The sequence below is a fragment of the Anabas testudineus genome, chromosome 22 (assembly GCF_900324465.2).
Source record: "Anabas testudineus chromosome 22, fAnaTes1.2, whole genome shotgun sequence".
NCBI lineage: Eukaryota > Metazoa > Chordata > Actinopteri > Anabantiformes > Anabantidae > Anabas > Anabas testudineus.
Genome location: NC_046630.1, coordinates 11,341,438 through 11,349,099, shown reverse-complemented (window position 1 = coordinate 11,349,099; position 7,662 = coordinate 11,341,438).

Sequence of the window (7,662 nt, the reverse complement as noted above, 5' to 3'; positions counted from 1 at the left end):
TTAGGTCAGCTGTGAATTAAGACAAGGTGACATCTCTTCCTTTTACATGACATCTGAGAGGTTAAGTACCTTCAGTCTATTGGCCGCTGTTATTATCTCCCACTGTGTCTCCCATCGTAACGTGCAGAAATACGAAATACATTCATTCCCTTTAGACCCTTTGCAATTTGCTTAAACGAAATTAAGCAGAATACAAGAATGGAAACAATCAGGAACTGAGAAGCCTCTGTGAATGAATGTATGCTCTCATTGTGTAGGAATACTGAATGAATAATAGGTGACACTAAATGTCAGCCCTGAAGAATTTGTCTTACAGATAATTGAGCTAAATTGTTTGCTATTTAGGTCTTATTTAAATGTATCTGCTCATACACTGCACATGATATCACCATATTTTATATCATCAATAAGTCCTCACAGTCATGAACTCCACTTTGTATAGCATTCTGTAGAAACACGTTATTTTTACAGTCACTTGGTATGTTTTTTTAAGTCAGGTTTTGGCTTTGTTTTTGCTGTTAAATATCATTGTTTGTTGGATCAGGCTTTAGTCGAGCACTTGAGATGAAACATTTGAACTTGTAGAGCTTAATTATAGTATTCATGGTGTATATCTGTTTTTTATACGACACGTATGGTTTTACATGTACCTTTTTTCCATCCGTTACGTCCCTGTGTTTACACAGTTGTGTATAAAGCATATATTTAAACATACACATGTATATCTTTCATTTTTTGCCCATATGTGCATTAATGTAAAATTTATAGTACGACTAAATTGCATCTATTTACTTAAACCTTTTATCTGTAAACTTCTTTGCATGTCTGATTAGATGCTAACTTTCATTTTATTGGCTCTGTCTTTGTGCTCTGCACAATGACAATAAAGTGGAATCTAATCTAATAATCTTAGAAGATTTCAGACATTTTTCATGCATACCGGCTAATCATTGTAGCCTTGTTATGACGGGTAGGCTACATGTAAGGGGAACTAATTCCACAACCATAGTATCAGGGTTGAACTGTGAAATTTACTTCAATATTTCCTTTTCTGTAGCCCATTAAACACTTAGTTAAAAGAATTAGTTTTTTTTTACTTTATACCTTTATGTAAAGTTTGGTATTACAGTATAATTTAAAGTTTCTCTGATTTTTATGACTTTTCTAAATATAGAAAAAAAACATATAGGCCTATGTGCTCTTGTAAACTATGTGGATTTCTTTTAACATGCTCAGCTCCGACGTGTGGTTCTTTTGTGACTGATATTCATCCACCTCTTTGTGATCCACTCTCTTCTGTGCAGAAAACATTGGATTTTTCACTCTTTTTGAGAAGAAAACTGTCATTTTAAATTAGGGGTTTTAAAGATGTTTTATTTGAACCTGTTTCTAGATTGTTCGGCACACACATCATCACGTGTCTTAGATAAAGTCTTAGATAAAGTACCAAGTTTCTTTTATGTCTGACAACATAAACTCAAATGCAAATTTAACAATTTAATTTCAATGGACTGTGTTCAAATTCCTATGCGTGAAGCTGTTACTGCTGAAGCAGGAAACCACTGACAGAGTGTGACTCCATGTTGTTCCTCTTGTATAATGAAACTACATGGGTTTAGGAGGAAGCAGCCTGTGTTGGCAAGACATTTGCCACCATTCAGCCACACAGCACAAACAGCCCCTTTTCCCTGCAGCAGCAGTCATTAAGACATCTTATGACTTTCCTGCCCAAACTGGGCTTCTTTTTTCTATTTGTCAGTGATGATTACTCTAATTTGGCCACAAACTTCTTTGCTGTGAAAAGGGTTTCCTCATTCACCACAATCCATGAGAGGAAGCTACTATTTTGGCATTGTGTCTCAGTTGTATAAAGACACGTGTTATTGCCTTGTCTAAGCCTTATACACAAACACAATTCATCAACAGGTGTGGGAGGAAATTTTTTTTTTCCTCTCTGCAGAGGGATGCTATGCTTGGAGTGTGTGGGGTAAGTGTGAGAGAACAAAAGTCACTGGGGCATTGAGCCTGCAGGAGGGAAGCTGCTGGTTGTGCAAAAGCATTTGTACAGCTGAACCGATTACACTTTTTTTTCTTTTGCTCTGTATAAATATTAAGTTTCTTCAGTCATCAGAGTTATTTGTGTATATTATGTCATATTTGAGCGTTACATTCACTGTTTTCATGTAGTAAGAAACCTATAGATGGACTAGATGGACAGAATTGTTAGTGCGTGTTAACCTTTTTTTATTTGAAAAAAAAAACTGCTCTTAGCCTGTTGCAAACTGTTTCTTAAAGGCTACAATACATCTTTTATAATGAATTTATTACTACAAAGCCAGGAAACGTTAAAAGTATTGCATACTGCTGAACTCTATTCATGTGAAATGTACTTTGAAGAAAGGTTAAAATTGTAGCTGTGGTTTTTCTGAGGTGTGAGTTGAATTGGGGAGGAAGATAATGGGGAAGACAGATGTACTCATATTAGTGGTTTGTAATTGTAATGATTTGTAATGGGTTTCTTTAATCTCTTTGATACCTTTCATTCGGATGCTTGGCCTTGCCATCAGCAATATTTTATATGTATTTCTTTTTTTTAACATCATGTTTCAATCCCCTTGAAGGATGTTTTATGTAAAATATGCTTTTTGTGCCCCAGAAAGACATTTAATCAAGATTAACCTTGGTATTTTAGTAGCCAGTGGTCTAGCTTTGTGAGTTTTCATAATGGAAGACAATTAAGAACTACTTTCAGTGGGAGGATCTGCTCTTGAAAAATATTTATTTATAGAAAGAGTTTTTTGGCAGGTTTTTAAGGAACTTGTAAAGTGAAGATTTTTTTTTATGGTGAAGCCCGTTGAAAGCTGGCCCTGCAGCCTGTTTGTTGACTTTTCCACCACATTTTATTAATTTTCTTAATTTTGATTTGCCGCAGACACATTTGTGACAAATAATCTGCAAAATCTTTTTCACTTGTAACTAGAAAGGGAATATTTTGTCAAAGAAAAAAGGGTACCCTCACTTTTTCTTTTGCAGTCGTTATTTGTTCATTTAGATTGGCTTTTTTTTTTTCCACCAACAAACTCAACATCAATTTGTAACTTTTACTGCTCAGCAAAAAAAAAAAAAAAAAAAAAACATACAGGGACCCTAACTTCGACCAACAGAGTGATCTGTGTTTTTGTCCTGAATCCTTCACCTTTTCTTGAAATACTTTAATCAGTACTTGTAGCACCCATTAACCTGCTGGAAATGTGGCAGCGGGGCGACATTGCTCTTGTGAATGTTCATTCATGGTTTTCAGGGCATGGCATCCTCGAGTATCCTCACATTGTCTGCTGAGAAACTGCAGAGAAAATAGTTTTCCTGGGTGGTCCGACTCATTAATACACTCCGCACTTCTTGATTTACGGCTCACAGTTCAACTGCTGCCAATTAACGTGAAAACACGCAAAAGAAAAAGAAAAGAAAGAGGAAAATGCAGAGGGGGGAGGAGGAGGAGGAGGAGGAGGAGGCCGCAGAGTTTCCTCTCGTTGGCACAACAACTGAGTCAGGATGGACCAGCCCTCCTCGCCAAGGTAGGACATCCAAGCTATTCAAAACCTACACAGGCTGACCCTGAAATCACCAGGCTGCTGGCTGAGCATCTACTGTATGGGCTGTTTTACGTTAAATTAAACGTTACGAGCTGCATTATTTCTGTCTTAGTGACGTGATATTTTTCACGTCCCTATTGCGTCACAGCGTTTATTTCTTTTCTCGGTTACTTTGCATATTTCAGAAAACCATCAGAGCTTCATGATGTTTCCAAATGACGCAGCTGTGCCGCTGGGAGCCCTTTACAGTTTTTAAAAACAATCCATTTGAATTTATTCGTTGGTCTTTGCTCTATATTTCCTTTTATTTTCTTAGGAAATGAATGTGTGTTTCTTCAAAATTATAAAGACGGCATCACTGTGATTTATGACTAATTTTGTTCGAGTAGGTCGTAGAAATTAATAGGCTGTGTTAATAAATATCTACACCGACTTACTAGAGTATAAACCATGAGTGGTATTATTCTGGTGAAGCACTGAACTTGCTAGATTTGAGTTGCATTCACTTGCTCGCGTCCTTTGCTTCCAGGTGTTGTATTTCAAGGTTGTCTCAAAGCTTTTTGTGTGCGTTACATCATCAAGATAAAAAAACCTATCCTACAGCTAATCTGAACATAGAAATTCACTGAAAATCAATGCACTTAAAATGCACCAGTTTCTTCAAGACAACAGGAGAATATTCTTCAAACCTAAAGCAAACAGGATATTCTGCCATGTAGCAGGCATCATGTAAATAATATTCTAATTCTAGTCTTCTCATGCAGCTACATGTTTAAAATGTGTTTATCATTTATTTCTCAATTCCTTGTCATCTTTCTTTTCTTTTTGCTGTTTGTGAAGGGATTATTATTTTTATTATTGTTGTTGTTTGCTTTCATCCCAGTAAGATCAGCAGCTGCCTGCTGAGGTCGTGCACTGTTGCACGGTACCCTGCGACCCTGTCAAAAGCAATCACTGTGGTGATACACGGCTATAGTTTTCCTCTCATCTTAAGACATAATCTCTTTAATTGGTGTCAAAGTTCGGGTCCTTATGGTGAAAGTCCTGAAAATACCCTCAGACATGCTCACTTGTTGACACTTAAAAAAAAATGAAACAGGGCCTCGTCAATGTGGTGTTGAAAGTTGTTAATCTATAGTGGGAGGGGGGTGTTACCGCAGGCCCTCTAGCCACTCCAGTCTGACAGGATACTTGGACTTAAGTCAGTCCCATTTGACCCCTCAGACTATTCAGCCTTTTCTCTTGACACCTGCTCAGTCCTAACAACACAGAACAAGTTAGGAGCACAGAGAAGATTTGCTTTTAATCTCTCACCTTGAGGAAGAAATGTATCTCATTGTGGGGAGGGGGCAAAATCCTTCCTCATTGGTGATTAATAGTCAAATCATGAATAAATGCCCATTCTCAGAGTCCAAGGTGATTTATTCACATTTCTTGTTTTGTCTGATGATCAGTCTAAAACTCAAAGTTATGGAATTACAATCATGAAACAGAGTAAAGCTGAACACGTCCCACACGGCAAAGTGTGGGACGTGGAGTGTTTTTGCTTGTAAAAATCATAAAAATTAAGCAAATACATTTTTTATCTCTAGTATTATGACAATATAAAGTGATAGTAAGCACCTTATTTTTTCTATCAGGTAGGTTATCAACTTTAATATCTGTCCTTGCATAAAGCAAATGTCGGTAATGCTGCAAATCAACGAAGTAGTGCCATTTATGGAAATATTGAATCTACAAGATTTTTGAATTAATAAAATGAATTATTTTGACTGGTTCAGTTGGGATAACCAAAACAGACCATATGCTGTTTTTCTGTGTGAATAGTTATTTAACTAAATGTTATGCAGCCTAACAACTAAAAAAAAACTGTAAATCTTATTTGTTCAACTTTATGGTCATTTTGGAAAATGCTATTTCATTCTGTTGAGAAATGTTTCTTCCTCACTTATACCTATAATGCAATGAACAAAATAATAATAATAATAATAATAATAATAATAGAAAACCTCACAGTATAATACAATACAATTCAACAACTAGTGTTTATTTCTCTTTAATGTAAAATAAATAAACTTTAACAATTTGACTATTGTAAAGATATTCTGAACAGTAGTAAATAGCAGGCAGGTGTTTAGCACTACCCAGCGTGATTATGAGAGCATGCTGAAGGATAAATATAAGTTCTATAATCTGTGAGATTCAATAACATGAGCCATGGCTATGAATGAGTCTGTAGATGCACCTGCAGAAAATGTGTTATGGTTTGTTGGGAAGGTCAAAACTCACCATCAGGGTCACTTGAGTCGACCTCATATCCAGAGCTCCTAGATGAAAATCTAGAGAATAGGCTTGAATATTGGCGAGCAGGGGTCAGTCCTGTTTCTTCTCACCTGTGACTTCTCAGCCAAACGGATGCTTTTGTCAACAGGTGACCTAGGATGACTGTGAATGTGGCATCTTGATTTAAACAAATTAAATAATTGAATAGATGTTCACTGGGAGAGTGACAGGAAACCTTGAAGGATTCAAAGACAGGGCAGCTGCCGACATGCGGTAAGTCACATGTAATGTGACATTAAGATGATAAAAGAAAGGCACCAATAGGTCACTTTGTACAACACAGAAGATTTGGCACATTGCAGCCTCCGCAGACAACAATTCAAGCGACTGGTCTTCAACCTGGAGTTGTTTAAATGTACTCTCTTCAAGGCTCACACATTCACCTGAATGTTACTCACCTTTACCACCGGACAGCAGGGAAATAAAAAGGCAGGGGGAGAAGATGAAAGTGGAAGACACGCATGTTAATAAAACAGGAAATTGGGGGCTAAAAAGTGCAAATATTCACTGGTCGTGAATGTGTCCATTGAAGCACTCTTTTGGGTGCTAGCCCGATGCTCCCACTAATGGTCTGTTTCACTGAAGTAGCACCAGGAATGCTAACCTTCTCTATGCTTCACAACTTGGGGCAAGCATGGCAGCGCTCCCATTTGTGTATGCGTGTGCATCTGTGTGTGCACCTCACTGTCATTATCCTTTTTTGGGGGGGAAAAAAAGGAGAAAACCTCATTCTAGCATATTCTCCCATCCTGTAATGAACAGGGTCTACATATTTATGTTTTTGCCAGAGGACACTTGAAACACAAGAGGGGTTAAAGTAAAGAGTGGGGAGGTCTTTGGACCATTTTCAGTATTTCCCCCCAGTGTGCCCCACAGGGCAAGTGAGGGGTTGCTTCTTTACAATAATCAGGTGACCAGAGGAAAATAGTGTGGCCTTAACAAGCCCAAATTAAAAAAGAACATCATTTTCATTATGCAGTCAAACACAATTACAAGCAAATGTTTTCTCTGTGGAGCTGCCCCTGCTTTCAGAGTCTTTGTCCCTCGCTTCTTAGTGTGTGCAGAGAAAGGCCCCTGTGGTCAATGGGCAGCTGAGTGGCGTGTTCAGCGGAGGCCCACATCCTTAGCCCCCAGCACAGAATGTGTTTTGTTAGAAGAGCAGCCATACATTCTGAGCAGATTTGTTGAATTAGAGAGCGCAGCGGGAGACAGGGAAGCGGGGGGTAAGTGATGGGGAGGACTTGTTGCTAGGTGACTGACATACAACTGCAGCATGCCAGTTTTCAGAGCTTGGCACTCCTTGTCTGTTTTCCTTTTTGTTTTGTTGTCTTCCTTATCACCACACCACCACCGCCGCCTCCCCTCCTCTCTCTCTCTGCTCCACCCTCCCATCAATTCACTTGTGTAGCTCTCCTCGTCGCTACACTCGCTCTGAAGTGTAGATAATAAAATGAAGAGAAAATAGACAAAACAGGGCGAATCATGGAGGATTCTACAGTACACCTCTAGCACCTACTGAGAACCTAGTCATCAGCTTTTCAACTGTGTTGATACTTGAAAACGCTACTCCTGCTAAGTGTTGTGGGAAAAGAAAAATGCTTTTATAGGAAGAGTAAAGGTGGTTTCCCTCCTTCTAATCTGCTAGTTACTATAGAATCTGCCATAAAGCATTAGCTTCATGGAGACACTTTGCGCTATCAGCAAAAAAAAAAAAAAAAAATCTTTT